The following is a 16007-nucleotide window of genomic DNA, read 5'->3' on the forward strand; positions in this document are numbered from 1 at the left end:
TGGAAAGGGAGATACTAAGTACAGAAAAGGAACTAATAAAAAGGGATGATATAACGAAAAGGAGAGAATTGGCGGACAAAAAAATTAAATATGAAACATTACAAATGTACAAGGTGGAGAAGAACATAATGAAAATAAAGCAATTACGAACTGGGAGGGAAAAAAACACATAAAATATTAGCCTGGCAACTTAAAACTGAACAAGCTAAAAGAACGATACTGGCATCAAAGAAAAAAAGACAAACAAATTACATATAATCCAACAGAGGAACAAAACAAACTAATAAAATAATTTGAAATAGAGGAAGTACAGGATATATTAAAAAAGCTGCCGAACAATGAAACACTAGGAGAGGATGGGTTTCCAATAGAATTTTATAACACATTTAAAGAGTTATTAATTTCTCCTCTCCTGGAAGTAATAAACCAGATAGAAGAAACAGAAAACTTGCCAGATTCATGCTATAAGATAATAGCGAAATTATTAGCAAATAGATTGGCCGATTGTGTACCAAAATAGTAAACAAGATGAAACTGGATTTATTAAGAAAAGACAAAAAGCGGACAATGTCTGTAAATTTATTAATCTAATCCATGCAGTTAAAGGAAATAAGAAACCAACAGTGGCTGTTGCTCGAGACGCAGAAAAAGCCTTTGACAGAGTAGAGTGGAATTACTTATTTAAAGTATTACAGAAGTTCAATCTACCAGAAAAATATATAAATTGGATTAAAGCATTGTATAATGGACCATTGGCGAAGGTAGCAATAAATGGATATGTATTGAGTCACTTTAAATTAAGTAGGTCAACTAGACAGGGATGTCCACTATCCCCCTCATTGTTCGCCTTAGCAATAGAACCTTTGGCAGAAATGATAAGAATAGAAAATAAAAGGGATAAAAATAAATAAGGAGTACAAAATCAGCTTATTTGCAGGTGAAATCATAGTATATCTAACAGAACCAGAGGATTCAGTCAAAGAATTACATAAGAAATTGAAGGAATATGGAGAAATATCGCGGTACAAGATCAACGCAAATAAAAGTGAAGTGATGCCAATGAGTAATGCGGACTATACAGAATTTTAAAAAGAATCACCATTTAAATGGCAAACACAAGCAATCTGATACCAAGGGATCAGGTTAGATAATAACTTAAGCCACTTGTACAAACTAAATTATCAGCCATTAATAAAGAAATTGCAGGAAGATGATAGGGAGGGTAAACTTCATTAAAATGAACGTGTTCCCAAGGATATAAAACGTTTTTCAAACCATACCAATTCCTTTAACAGAAAAATTCTGTAAGGAATTAAAGAGAATAATAAGGAAATTCTTGTGGAAAGGGAAGAATCCAAGGGTAGTGTTAGATAAATTAGTAGAGGTATAATCAAGGTGGTTTGAGAATAATTTTAGAAATTATTATAGAGCCACACAATTAAGGTATTTATCAGATTTTTACCAGACAAGGGAAAAACCAGACTAGACTAAGACAGAACTAGATAAAATAAGGAAAAGGTACCGGAACATTTACTTTATAAGTGGGATGAAAAGCTGGTGCAATATAAAAACTCACCAGTACTGCATCATTTACTTCATACATGGAAGAAGATCCACTTAGAAAGGAAAAAAAAACTAATTATCAAATACCAAAATTACTATTGACGCAAAACCCACTAATCCCTTTTACAATAGACAACCTTTCTTTTAGAGAATGGGAGAGAAAAGGAATCAAAATAGAAAATTGTTTTTTGGGAAATAATTTATTAACATTTGAACAGTTGAAGTATAAATATGGAATAACTCATGGTACAATGTTTGCAGATCATCAATTGAAAGCTTATTTAAAGGATAAATTGGGAAACAGCTTGAGATTACCTGAAGGAAGCAGCTGTGAATATGTGATTACAGACACAATAATAATTAAAAGATTTATAACCAACATGTACATTAAGCTGCAAGTTAAGAAGAATGAAATAAACTATAAACCTCAGCAGAAGTGGGAAAAGGATCTAAACAAAGATAAAAAATGAAATATGGGAAAAGTTATGTTCTGGAACTATGAAGAATACAATAAACACAAGGTTATGCATAATACAGTATAATTGGTTACACAGGGTATATATTAGTCCTCAAAAATTTAAAAAATGGGATTCAACATTATCGGATAGATGTTTTCGCTGTAAGAAGGAAATGAGAACAACATTACATGCAACTTGGGCATGTTCGAAAGTAAATAAGTTTTGGGAAGAATTAAATCAGATACTAAATAAAATTTAAAAAATAGCATACCAAAAAAACCAGAGATATTTCTTTTAAGTAACATAAGAAGTAGGGAATTAGGCCTCAAATTGGATAAAGTGCAAAAAAAATTCATTATGATCTCCTTAGTGATAGCAAAAAAATGTATAATGTCAACTTGGAAAATGGAAGAGAGCATGAGTATAAACAATGGTACATGGAAATGAATAAATGTATTCCATTGGAAAAAATAACATATAATTTAAAAAATAAAGTCACAATGTTTGAACAAATTTGGGAGCCGTACATGGAGCATATCGGAGAGAGCTTGCCTATGACCTCCATCCCCTAAAATGAGAGTGAAAATGATAAGACAAAACGACTAGATTCATTGTGTAATAAATAGATGACGCATTTTTCTTGTTTATTTTCCTTTGTGTGAAGATAATGTTTTATGGTTGTATATGTTGAATATTTATGGGTTTTGGAGGGGGGTGGGTAGAGGGGAGGGAGGGAAAGACCTAAAGGGAGAAAAGACCACTGTGTAAGTTTAATGAGAAACGTTTGTACATATTTTGGTTGATATGGTTCACAGTGTGAAAAGTAAAGAAATATTTAAAAAAAAAGGAAACAGAGATTTAAAGTTTTGGTCATTCACATGTGAAAGGCCAATTTGGAAGGTAGGAAGACATTTTTGAACAGAGAGAAAAAAAACGCAAATTCTATGTTAAAAAAACACTAATGAAAGTTGGGAATCTGCAAGGATGCGGCAAACCTTTTCCCACTGGTTTTACTGCTGGCTTTGAGGCAACTCCCATGATTCTGTTACACCAGCATATAATTGATTTGTGACAAAGGTAAGCAGGGAAGTAATGACATTTCAGAGGTTCTCTGTCTGTAATGGAAGTGGGCCACATAATTTAAATTCATTCCAGACTCGTGCCTTCCAAACCGACAATTAGAAGCTCGAGGAGTTGAATGGCTGATTCCTCACTTTTATATCTTCAGTTCGAATGTATCATCGGAGTTTGCATAACCTTTCCTGGTTTCCAGTGCTAGTGTCCTTGAAGAACTAGTGTTCATCAACGACACTAGCACTTGAAACTTAAGCAATTAAGTTTAACAGTTGAAGACAAAGGTGGAGGAGGGGAGCGGTCATTGTCGGAATGGGCTAAATCAGAGTGGTAAGGCTTTGGTTCAACAGGCTTCGGCGAAAACAGGTAAGAGGCTAATAGGTAATACTCAACAGATAGTCTGAGTTTAAAGTCAAAAAGGGCCACCCTATTCGAGGAACAAAAAGGATTCAGCAGGTAGGAACAGGTAAGGGCAGGTTTTTTAGATATCATATATTTTGTTCATCTAGTCATAGAGAGTGAAAATGGCAGCCAAGGCTCTTGTAGAATGTGGGTCGTCAGTGAAGCCAGCAATATCCCTGACAACTTCATCCAGCTCCTAACAAGCTGAGTTAAGGAACTGGAGCTGGAGTCAAATGAACTCCAGATCATTCAGGAGGCAGAGGGAGTGAAAGATAGGAGTTACAGGGACACGATCACATCTAGGACGCAGGAGGAGGGTAGATGGGTGATAGTCAGAAGGAAAGGGAACAGGCAGACAGTGCAGGGCAACCCCTGTGGCCATTCCCCTCAATAACAAGTATACCATTGCTCATCAAGTGGCATTGCTCGTCAGGGAAAATATCACTCAGGAAGGTCAGACCAAAGGGCTCATCTACTGAGGCTATATGGGTAGAAATGAGGAACGGGAAAGATATGACCGCACTCATGGGGTTGTATTATAGACTGCCCGATAGTCAGCGAGAATTGGAACAAATCTGTAGAGAGATAGCAGACAGCTGCAGAAAACATAAGGTTGTGATAGTAGGAGATTTTAACTTTCCACATATTGACTGGGACTCCCATACTGTAAAAGGGCTAGATGGTTTGGTGTTTGTCAAATGTGTTCAGGAAAGCTTTTTCAAAATCAATATATAGAGATACCAACTAGAGAGAGTGCAATTCTGGATCTCCTATTAGGGAACAAGATAGGACAAGTGACAGAAATATGTATAGGTGAACATTTTTGGTCCAGTGATCATAAAACCATTGTTTTCAAGTTAATAATGGCGAAGAATAGGTCTGGGCCTTGGGTTGCAATTCTAAATTGGAGAAAGGCCAATTTTGAGGAGATGAGAAAGGATCTAGAATGTGTGGATTGGGATAAATTGTTTTCAGGTAAGGATATATGAGGTAAGTGGAGGATCTTCAAAAAGTCAAAATTTTGAGAGAACAGAGTTTGCATGCTCCTGTCTGGATTAAAGGCAAGTGAGCAGGCAGAGGGAACCTTGGTTTTTAAGGGATATTGGGGATCTGGTTCAGAAGAAGAGAGGTGTAGAACAGGTATAGGAAACATGGAGCAATTGAGGAACTTGAGGAGTATTAAAAATCCAAGAAAAATTCAAGAAAGAAATCAGGAAGGCTAAAAGAAGAAATTAAGTTACTTTGGCAGTCAATGTGAAGGAAAATCCTAAGGGTTTCTATCGGTAAATTAAGAGCAAAAGGATAGTAAAGGAACAAAATTGGTCCCCATGAAAATTAGAGTGGTCAGCTTTGTATGGAGCCAAAAGAGATGGGAGATCTTAATTTTTTTTTCCCCATCAGTCTTAACTCAGAAAATAGGCACAGAATCATGGGAAGTAAGGAAAACAAGCAGTGAGGTCATGAAACCCATACAGATTAAAGAGGAGGAAGTGCTTGCTTTCTTAAAGCAGCAAATGAGGGTGGATAAATCCCCAGGGCCTGACAAGATATTCCTTTGGACCTTGAGTGGTGTTAGTGTAGAAATAGCAGGGGCTCTGGCAGAAATATTTAAAATGTCCTTAGCCACAGGTGTGGTGCCAGAAGATTGGAGGGTAGCTCATGCTGTCCCATTGCTTAAAAGAAAGGCTCCAAAGTAACCCTGGAAATTACAGACTAGAGAGCCTGATATCAGTAAATTATTGGAAGGTGTTCTAAGAGGTCGGATATACAATTATTTGGATAGGCATAGACTGATTGGGGTAGTCGTCATGGCTTTGTGCATGGTAGGTTATGCTTAACCAATCTTATAGTTTTTCGAGGTAGTTACCATGAAAATTGATAAAGAAAAGGCTGTGGATGTTGACAAGATCCCACATGGGAGATTAGTTAGGAAGGTTCAGACGCTCGGTATTCATGGTGAAGTAGTGAGCTGGATTCAACAATGACTGGACAGAAGAAGCCAGAATAGTGGTGGATGATGTTTCTTAGACTGGAGGCCTGTGACTAGTGGTGCCTCAGGGATCAGAGCTGGGACCAGTGTTGTTTGTCATCTATATCAATGATCTGGACGATAATGTGGTAAATTGGATCTAAAATTGGAGGCATTGTGGACAGCAAAGAAGGTTTTCAAAGCTTGCAGAGGGATCTGGACCAGCTGGAAAATGGACTGAAAAATGACAGATAGAATTTAATGCAGATAAGGGTGAGGTGTTGCTTATTGGAAATACAAACCAAGAAAGGACATACACAGTAAATGGTCAGGCACTGAGGAGTGCGGTAGAACAGAAGGATCTGGGAATTCAGATACATAATTCCCTGAAAGTGGCATTACAGATGGATTAACTCCAAAGATGTTCCAGCTCTCAGGCAAAACAAAGGTTCAGCACAGACTAGAAGGGCTGAAGGGGTCTGTTTCAGTACTGTCGTGTTCTATGGTTCTAAAGAATAATATTTCAAATTTTATTTTTTGGGCATGTGTGTGTTCCAACTGCATGGACAATTTGATAGAGTTTTGTGGAGGAGGGAGGACATGACACTCTGGACTGGGAAAGCTCGGACTCTCAGTCCATGACCCTGAACACCTGGGAGGTATCTTCTAAGGTAAGGCAGCACCAGGGACAAGGTTGGAAGTGATGGCAGGGCCCAGGGAAGTCAAAATGCAGCCTCAGGGCAATGATCTGCCTTGCCATAGTGAAGAACTGATGATTAGGACATGGGCTGTTACAGATGCCAAAATGGAGCATTTGTTGTATGGCCAAGAGACCAAAGTTTAGCCAATACTTACAGCTTCTGAATGTGTGAAACACAAAAGGCTGCCTGATGCTGTGATTGTAGTAAATGCACAGAAATGCTGGAGGAACACAGCCAGTCTCACAGTGTGTGTAGTAGTTAAAGATATTTTACCGACGGTTCAGGCCTGACCCCTTCCTCAAGGTATAAGTGAAGAACGGGCCTGTTTTAAAAAGCTGGGAAAAAGAGAAACACCTCATATTTTGTCTGGGTACCTTCCAACCAGATGGCATTTACATCAACTTCTCTGGTTTCCATTAGCCCCACTATCCCACCCCCATCTTTCCCAATGTCTCCTTCCCTCTCACTCTGCCTCTCTCTCCCCCACCCCCCCCCCCACCGTTTGTCTCCTTTCACAGAGTCAAAAACAACTCCTCCAGCTAACAAATCTCCCCTTTACTCTCTCCTGTCCTCTTATCATATCCAATGGACATCTTTTCTTAAATTAAAAGTATTGAGTACAGAAGTTGGGATATTATGGTGAAGTTGTATAAGACACTGGTGAGGCCAAATTTGGAGTATTGTGGGCAGTTTTGGCCACCTAATTACAGGAAAGACATCAATAAGATGAAAGAGAGCAGAGAAGATTTACTAGGATGTTGCCCGGTTTTCAGGAACTGAGTTATAGGGAAAGGTTAAACAGGACTTTATTTCCTGGAGTGTAGAAAAAATGAGAGGAGATTTGACAGAGGTATTTAAAATGATGAGGGGGACAGACAGAGTAAATGTAGACAGGCTTTTTCCATTGAGGATGGGTGAGATACAAAGGGCAAAAGGGGAAAAGTTTAGGAGGAACATGAGGGGGGAACTTCTTCACACAGAAAGTGGTGGGGGTGTGGAACGAGCTGCATGCAGGCTCAGTTGTAACATTTAAGGAAATCTGGACAGGTTCATAGATGAGAGAGGTGTGGAAGGCTATGGACTGGGTGCAGGTCAGAGGGACGAGACAAGACAAAATGGTTCATCATAGACTAGAGGGGCCGAGGTGGCCTGTTTCTGTGCTGCAATTGTTCTATGGTTCTTTTCTCTGTTGCTCAGTATTCCTCCACCTCCCATTCTTCCCTTTTAATACAGACTGGTATTTACTCACACCTTGAAGACTCAGGTCCAAAATGTCTATTAAATATCTTTCCCTCTGACGGACCCTAGAAAACCGGCTGAGTTACTCCAGCACCTCTGTGTTTTTAGCTTCTGAGTGGTGTCTACTTACATCATGGAACAAAGCATCTAAAATGAGTGGGTGATTTTAAAAACAGTACGATAAAAATGTTTCCCAGCATTCTCCTCAATATTATTACTTCGTCTTCCAACAATTTAATTCTTCTCTAAGCTGGAAACACTGGCAGTCAATGAAAAAGTCTCACATTGCAGTGAGGGAGGGTAAGCCTGTGGGATGATTTATCGTCCACAGCTGCTTAATGAAAGTTAAAACTAGTAGAAGTAAGCACCCACTGAATGCCTGCGCGGTTAAAGGGCTCTTCCTTGGTGAACCTCCTTTGTTGCTTTCCACTGAACCATGGATTTAGGTGGAAGCTGGACATTTTTTATTCAGAACAAAAATAATGCTCTCAGGCGAGAATTGTAAAAAGTCATGCAATTTATAACAGGTCTGAAATAGCCCAGTCTCAGTTTTCGATAAAAACACAACACTAGAGAAACTCAGTAGGTCAAATCCTGTACTTTATAGAGCAAAGATAAAGATAAAGAAACAATGTTTCGGGTTTGAGCCCTTCACCAAGGGATGATCAAAATGTAGGCAGGTGCCCGAACTTGAAGAAGCAACACCTAATATTCCGTCTGGGCCCTCTCCAATCAGATGGCATTAACATTGACACTCTCCCTCCTTTCCCTCTCCATTGACAGAGCCATCCGCCCTCCCCCCATTTGCTGGTGAGCCCTCCCTTCCCTTATCCACCTGCCTGTGGGACTTTGCTTCTCCCCCTGCCCCTCACCATTTTATTCAGGCGCCTGCCTACACTTTGCTCATTTCCTTGAAGGGCTCAAGCCTGAAACATTGGTTATGTACCTTCATCTTTGCTATATCCAGTGATCAGTGGAGGATCAGAGGTGGAGAGGGTGAGCAAATTTAAGTTCTTGGGAGTCACTATCTCAGAGGATCTTTCCTGGACCCAACACACTAATCGCATCATGAAAAAAAGCACGTCAGCCCCTCTACTTCCTCAGGAGTTTGCGGAGGTTTGGTATGACACCAGAAACCCTGGCAAATTTCTAGAGGTGTGGTGGAAAGTGTGCTGACCAGTTGCATCATGGTCTGGTATGGGAACACCAACACCCCAAAACGTAAAGCTCTCCAAAATGTAGTGGACACAGCCCAGGACACCACAGGAAAAACCCTCCCCACCATCAAGAACATCTACAGGGAACACTGCCATCAGAGAGCAGCAGCAATCATCAGGATCCACACCACCCAGCACACGCTCTGTTCTCACTACTGCCATCAGGAAAGAGGTCTAGGTGCCACAAGACTCGCACCCCCAGGTTCACATGTATTTGTTTGCATGTCTACGCTGCACCTGTGTAGTCTTTTTGTACTACCAATAAGTGGTAATTCTGCCTGGCCCACAGAAAAAGAATCTCAGGGTTGTATGTGATGTCATGCATGTATACTGACAATAAATATGAAATCTGATGAAAGATGCTGTGTGACCTGCTGAGTTTCTCCCAGCTTTTGTGTGTTTTTACTTCAACAACGGTGTCTGCAGACTTTTGTGCTTTATCCCAGTTTTTTGCTGAATCACATCTCTCAACTTGTATGATCTGCTAATTTCAATCCATGCAATTACAGTTTGGCATAAACTATCAGGTTCACTTTTCACATTAAAAATATTTGGGCAGGTTTAAATGTCACAATATACTGAGAAGGGCTGCTCCATGAGGAATCTAGCAGGTTAGATGTAAACACATGTAAACAGCACAGTTATAGAACAGGGGCGGGCAAACTTGTTTAACACAAGAGTCACATACAATAAACTTTAGATGCCTGACATGAAAAAAAATTACATACACATATTTACTCTTACATCCACATTTTGTTGCAAAACTTTTTATAAATATTAAGAAATAATAATATTCATGTATGTATTTTTAAACTGATAAATGGTATTAGTCTCAATGTTAAAAAGTACACATACCATGTATACCATACAATAAATGAATTTTGTGGATTAATTTTTAGGGTAAAATTTAGGGGGTCGACATGCTATATTTGACCATGGTAAGTACCTGCTTCGTTCGGGGTTTGATTGGGAGGGCGGCCATGGAGGCGGGATCTTGGATGGGCATGCGGCTGGGAGCCTATGTGAGAGTCCCTGCTCACACGTGGCTCTTTGATGTGTAATGTGCGATTCCTGTCTCAGCCAACATACTTCCACAAGTCACACAATATGTCAAAGAGCTGTGTGTGGCTTGTAAGGCATGGTTTGACCACCCCTGATGTAGAGCTACACTGAAAAGATTAATTAGCACCAAGCAAGGGCAGCGTGAGAGCACTATTGTGGGGTTCATTCAGGAGTCTGATGGCTGCCTTTAAGGTTGTTGGTGTATGCGTTCACACTCTTGAGCCTTCTCCCAGATGGGAAGAGGGAGAAGAGAATGGGTCCAGGGAAAAAAAAGTTCAAAGTTCAGATTTATTGTCATGACATACATGACATCACATATGACCCAGAGATTCTTTTTCTTGCGTGTCCTTCAATGTGTTTGAAGTGAGAGCTATAGGTGGTCCATGGAGGTCAGGGAAAATTGTACAATGTTCGGATTATAGACCAGAAGGGTTTAGATGGGTCAAATGCATCAAAGGGGTCTTGCCAAAAATGCTAAGTTGACCGGCATGGATAAGTTGTGTCAAGAAGTGATTGACCATTGGATAGATGAAGGTGGAATAGAAGGAATGATAGATTAGGGAGGACACATGGGAGTTGAGGGGGTGGAACAGAACAGTTGGAGAGAAAAGTGAGAATGGGAGCAGAGAAAAGGTTAGGTGGGAATTACCCAACATTAGAAAATTTATTGGGTTGAAGAATATAATGGGTTGCTCCTCAAGTTTTCATTGAGGCTCACCCTGGCAATTCATGAGTCTGAGGAATTAAATGGCTGCAACTCCAACCCCACAGATAGTGCAGGAGCTCAGTGAGGCAGTTCCTGGTCTGCATATGGTCTCACCAATGTAGAACCCACACCTAGTTCACCAAATCAGTGGACAAGATGCCTGCCAAACTCTGCCGCATCTGTTCATGGCCTTAAATTTTTGGCAACCCTCATCTGCTTCCACTATTTCCATCTCTCCTTTACTTGCTCCCATTCTTATTTTCCTCTCCAAACTTTCCTTCCCCACACACTAGCTGCCTCTTCATCTTTCCCACATTTTTGTGTCTGGTATCCAATCACCTTGACCCCTCCCAAGGCCTTCCCTTCCCCCCATACCCCTTTTTATATTCAACCCATCCCCTTCTCTCTGTATTCTCAATAAAGGATTAGATAGCAGTTAGGCAACACTATTTCTGAGCCAGCAACCGAGGTTCCAATCCAACGCTGCTCAAAAGGAGCTTGTACGTTCTCCCCGCCTTGGCCGCGTGGATTTGCTCTGGGTGCTCGTCTCCTTCCACATTCCAAAGACATATGGAGTTAGTAGGTTAATTGGTTGCATTGTGTCCATTTGGGCACATGCAGGCTCATGGGACAGTAGGGCGCATTTTAGTCTGTATCTCTATATTTAACTGATGGAGCCCAAACAAAATGTTGATTGCCCATTTCTGTCCATAAATTCTGACTGACCCGCTGGGTCCTCCAACATCTTTGTGTTTACTTTGAAACTCTAACAGTTGATTTTAGATTCCTCATGTAGTGAAAACATCCTCCCTGCAACCAGACTGTGAACCCTCCAGGTTTCCATGAGATCTCCTCTGATTCTTTTCTTCTCCAGTTCTGTGTATCCAACCCCTCATGCGACAACCACTGTCCCTCTAGACCAGTGGCTCTCCACCTTTTTCTTCCCACTCACATCCCACTTTAAGTGTTCCCTTTGCCATAGGTGCTCTGTGATTAGTAAGGGGCTGCTTAAGGTGGGATGTGGGTGGGAAGAAAAAGTTTGAAAACCACTGTCTTAATCGTCCCTAATTGACTCGTTATGTGCACGGTTTCAGAACTCCAAAGGAAATGGGCTAATGACAATTTTTCTCAAGCAAAGTATTTTAATAACAATTGGGTCAATAGCAGTGGTTCTCAACCTTCCCTTTCCCACATCCCACCTTAAGCAACCCCTTACTAATCACAGAGCACTTATGGGATAGGGATACTTAAAGTGGGATGTGAGTGGGAAGAAAAAGGTTGAGAACAACTGACCGAGCCAGTCTACTGCACTCTCTCTGGGACAGAATATATTTTTTAAGAATCGGCGCACACAACTGCATGCAATATTTCAGCTACTGTCTCACCAAAGGTCCTAAATAATTGCCCTTACATAAAGTGCACTAAATCCTTAAAAGTCATTGTGTTCTATTTGTCATTTTAGTCATTTGCATGGTTAGCACAACATTCTCACAGCGCCAGAGACCCAGGTTTGAATCCAACACTGTCTGTAAGGAGCTTTTAATGTTTTCCCAGTTGCTGTCTGTGTGGATTTCCCCTGGGTGCTCCGGTTTCCTCCCACCCTTCAAAACGTACGGGGGTGTAGGTTAATTGGTGCATTTGGAGGGTATGGGCTCATGGGCCAGAAAGGCTTGTTAACTTGCTGTATGTCAAAATTTAAATTTAATATCACCAAGACATTCTCCCTGAGGATTGACCTACTGAGACCTAGTTACTGCTCTAGTTGTTGGGACACCTCCTAGGTGTGCAGGATCAACCCATCCAGTACACCTCACGATCAAGGAATTCCATGTGGGCAGGTACCATGGATGGTTAATTTACATTATGGCAGGTACCAGGACAACTTGATCTGCATCTTAAATCAAACCAAGCTACAGCAGGATATCAGTAAGTTGGAAAAGGTGTGTTGGAGAAATACCAGGGGCTTGCCTGTCTTTAGGGCTTGAGTTGCAGGGAAGAGGTTGGATCGGTTTGGTCTTTATTGCCTGAAGCAGAGGAGATTAAAGGATGTCCCTATAAAATCATGAAGGACTTGGATTAAATGAATGCTCAGTCTTTGTCCTCAGCTAGACAGACCATAGGTTTAAGATGAGAGGGGCCTGAGGGATATCTTTTCCACTCAAAGTGTGGACTGTATCTCGAACATGCTGCCAGAGGAAGTGTGTACAGACACAATGGTGAATAGATGTCTGGATAGATCTATGGAAAGGGAGGAACAAGATGAATATGGAGGAGGCAAATGTGACTCACCCAGAAAGCCAACCTGGTCAGCGTGGACAGGTTGGATTGAGGGGCTATTCCGTGATGCTTGACCACGACTCTAACACAATTCTTAAAATTCCAGATTGTTGCTAAAATCTGGCAAATGTCACCCTCTCAATTCCCATCTTCCATCTTGCTTCACAGGCATATGGAAGGGCTCAGGCCCGAAACATCTGTAATATATCTTTACCTTCTATGGATGCTGCCAAACCAGCTGAGTTCCTCCCGCATTCCTGTGTGTTTAATACGATTCATTTCATTGGTACTGAAATGATAATGAGTTTATTGTTACACACTTGAACCTATCACCAAAATTCTTACTTGCTGCAGCTGAACAGCTACTTGTAAAGAAAAACTACAACTGTAAACTAATTGAATTCAATATTAATACACAAGATACCATAGTAATAAATATTCACAGTAATTGTACTGCAAAATAAGTGATTTGCAAATATCGAATCCAGTCCTTTTGTGCTGTTGGAACCGTCTATGATTATCGTATATGCCAGCGTATAGGGCTTTCCTCAAAACTTAAAAATGTCATTTCAAAATCATGACATCTTATGCACCAGGCATAAAATCCAAACCATGACTGCAAAGTCTCAAATGAAACACAGAAGTCTGCAGACGCTGTGATTGTAGTAAAAACACACAGAAATGCTGGAGGAACTCAGCTGGTCTTGGAGCGTCCACAGGAGGTATGAACTCAGCTGGTCTCGCAACATCCACAGGAGGTATGAACTCAGCTGGTCTCGCAGCGTCCACAGGAGGTATGAACTCAGCTGGTCTCGCAGCGTCCACAGGAGGTATGAACTCAGCTGGTCTCGCAGTGTCCACAGGAGGTATGAACTCAGCTGGTCTCGCAGCATCCACAGGAGGCATGAACTCAGTTGGTCTCGCAGCGTCCACAGGAGGTATGAACTCAGCTGGTCTCACAGTGTCCAGAGGAGGTATGAACTCAGCTGGTCTCACAGTGTCCAGAGGAGGTATGAACTCAGCTGGTCTCGTAGCGTCCAGAGGAGGTATGAACTCAGCTGGTCTCGCAGCGTCCACAGGAGGTATGAACTCAGCTGGTCTCGCAGCGTCCACAGGAGGTATGAACTCAGCTGCTCTCGCAGCGTCCACAGGAGGCATCGGGCCTGAGTCCTTCTTTAAAGTCTCGATGCCATTGACATTTTCCCACCAACTCTGACACAATCATGTGCGTGTCCTGTTATCTGTGAAGTCTCAGTGCTCCCACGTGGGGTCCATCCGTCAAGTCTGACTGCCATTAACTCTGTATAGGCTTTAAATGGTCTATAATAGTTGATGATGGTTTATTTTAAAATGTGCTATTAAAATTAAAATCTTTTATGAGCATATATACGGTAATGTAACAAGGGGGAGGTTCAAGAGTGGGTGACATGGTTAGCACAATGCTGTACAAAACACCAATGACCGGGGTTCGAATCCCGTGCTGTCTGTAAGGAGTTTGTATGTTCTCCCCGTGTCTGCATGGGTTTTCCCTGGGGGCAACAGTTCATTCAAAATGAACTGGTATTGTAGGGTAATTGGGTATAAATTGGGTGGCATGAACTTGTGGGCTGAAGGGCCTTTTACAGTGCTGCATATCCACATTTTTTTAATTTAAAAAAATCAGATAGTTATGGGATGGAAACTGCTGGCAGGTGGCTGCGAGAAGAGGTTGTGACCAGGGTAATGAGGGTTCTTAATGACGTTGGTTGCCTTGTCTGAGGCAGTGTCTCATGTAGACATCTGCAGTGGATGGGAGGGAAAGCCAGTGACTGTGTTCACTGCCTTCTGGGCGCTTGAGTTGCCCAACTAGGGCTTAACGGTTAATTCTGTTGTGTCAGTAGCACATCACAGTCAATGCCTTGCAAAGAGAGGGGGTTGCTGGGCATATAATTAAATTGCTCTCAAAACAGGTTCAGGTCAAGTGGAGAATAATTCAATTGAATGTTTCAGAAAATACCTTGAGCTCTCAGACATATTTCAGAGTAGAATTAAAGAGAAGTAAAATGGGAAATAACAACTGCAAATACTCAAGCAGGCTTGTGAGAAACAAAAGGAGTGAGTCTCCCAGGACAAGGACCAAGAGAGTTAACTGTTTCCTTCTTTCTTGCCAGAGACCCATGGATGGATGGAAATTCACAAGGACTGCAGACTTTTTTTTGTCATTCAAGTTAAGAGTTTATGGAAAAGGTTCAGGAAAAAGTACAGTTGAACAGTGGAAGGGCATCATATTTTACCAATGAGAGGTCCACTCAAGAGTCTGATAACAGCAGTAAAGGCACACCTTTCAAAAGATACTCATGCTTTCAAGCCAATGAATCTTCTGCACTGTATCCTAGCACTTGTGATATATACCAGAAATACTTGTGTAAAAGTCGAGTTTTTAAAGACCATTTTTAACATTAAATTTATGGGGTCAACTAATACACACATACTTTTGACCACGGTAAGTACCTGCATCAGTCGAGGTGACGGGAGCTCCGGCGGGTGGGTCGGCAGCTGGGACCGGCTGGTAAGTCAGGAGGTCAAATGGGAGGGTGGCTGGCAAGTCCATGGTCATAGCTTCTGGACCTCTGATAGGCAGGCTATTTTTATACGAGCATAGTTATCTGGCAAGTTTGTTCGATCGCAGAAACCCCCACCCCCCTGCAATGCACAAGTTCTTGAATCTCCCTTCCCAAGGCCAATGCAGTGATCGAAAACCTTGGGAGTTAACTTGGGAGTTAACTTGGGAGTTAACTTGGGAGTTAACTTGGGAGTTAACTTGGGAGTTAACTTGGGAGTTAACTTGGGAGTTAACTTGGGAGTTAACTTGGGAGTTAACTTGGGAGTTAACTTGGGAGTTAACTTGGGAGTTAACTTGGGAGTTAACTTGGGAGTTAACTTGGGAGTTAACTTGGGAGTTAACTTGGGAGTTAACTTGGGAGTTAACTTGGGAGTTAACTTGGGAGTTAACTTGGGAGTTAACTTGGGAGTTAACTTGGGAGTTAACTTGGGAGTTAACTTGGGAGTTAACTTGGGAGTTAACTTGGGAGTTAACTTGGGAGTTAACTTGGGAGTTAACTTGGGAGTTAACTGTCCAATCTTGAAGTGTTCTTTACCCGTGTCCCAGCTGGAGGGACTGCCACAAAGCCTGTGCAGCCACACGATGCTCTTGCAGGAAGAGAAGCAGGTTAATTGAAACTGAAACCAGCCAGAAGTGGCGGTGCCTCAGTAGGGATCTGTCCGACCCATCAACGATGCAGTTTTTTCTTTCCTCAAAGGATATTTTCGTTTCCACATAAAATTGGGCAAGGCACTATG

At 41.5% G+C, this 16007-nt stretch overlaps 1 protein-coding gene across 6 annotated transcripts in view; it reads right to left on the bottom strand.

The window, feature by feature from the left end:
* The window catches only part of ndst1b (N-deacetylase/N-sulfotransferase (heparan glucosaminyl) 1b), a 212604-nt gene that overhangs the window by 146623 nt on the left and 49974 nt on the right, over positions 1-16007 (bottom strand). For 5 of the 6 annotated variants that reach the window (XM_069898004.1, XM_069897999.1, XM_069897998.1 and 2 more), the window contains one exon: positions 12883-12957. The exons of the other annotated variant lie outside the window; for it this stretch is intronic. The gene's annotated coding sequence lies outside the window, so the exon portion shown is untranslated. The remainder of the gene's footprint in view (positions 1-12882; positions 12958-16007) is intronic. 6 annotated transcript variants of the gene reach the window in all.

The sequence above is a fragment of the Narcine bancroftii genome, chromosome 9 (genome assembly GCF_036971445.1).
Source record: "Narcine bancroftii isolate sNarBan1 chromosome 9, sNarBan1.hap1, whole genome shotgun sequence".
Lineage (NCBI taxonomy): Eukaryota > Metazoa > Chordata > Chondrichthyes > Torpediniformes > Narcinidae > Narcine > Narcine bancroftii.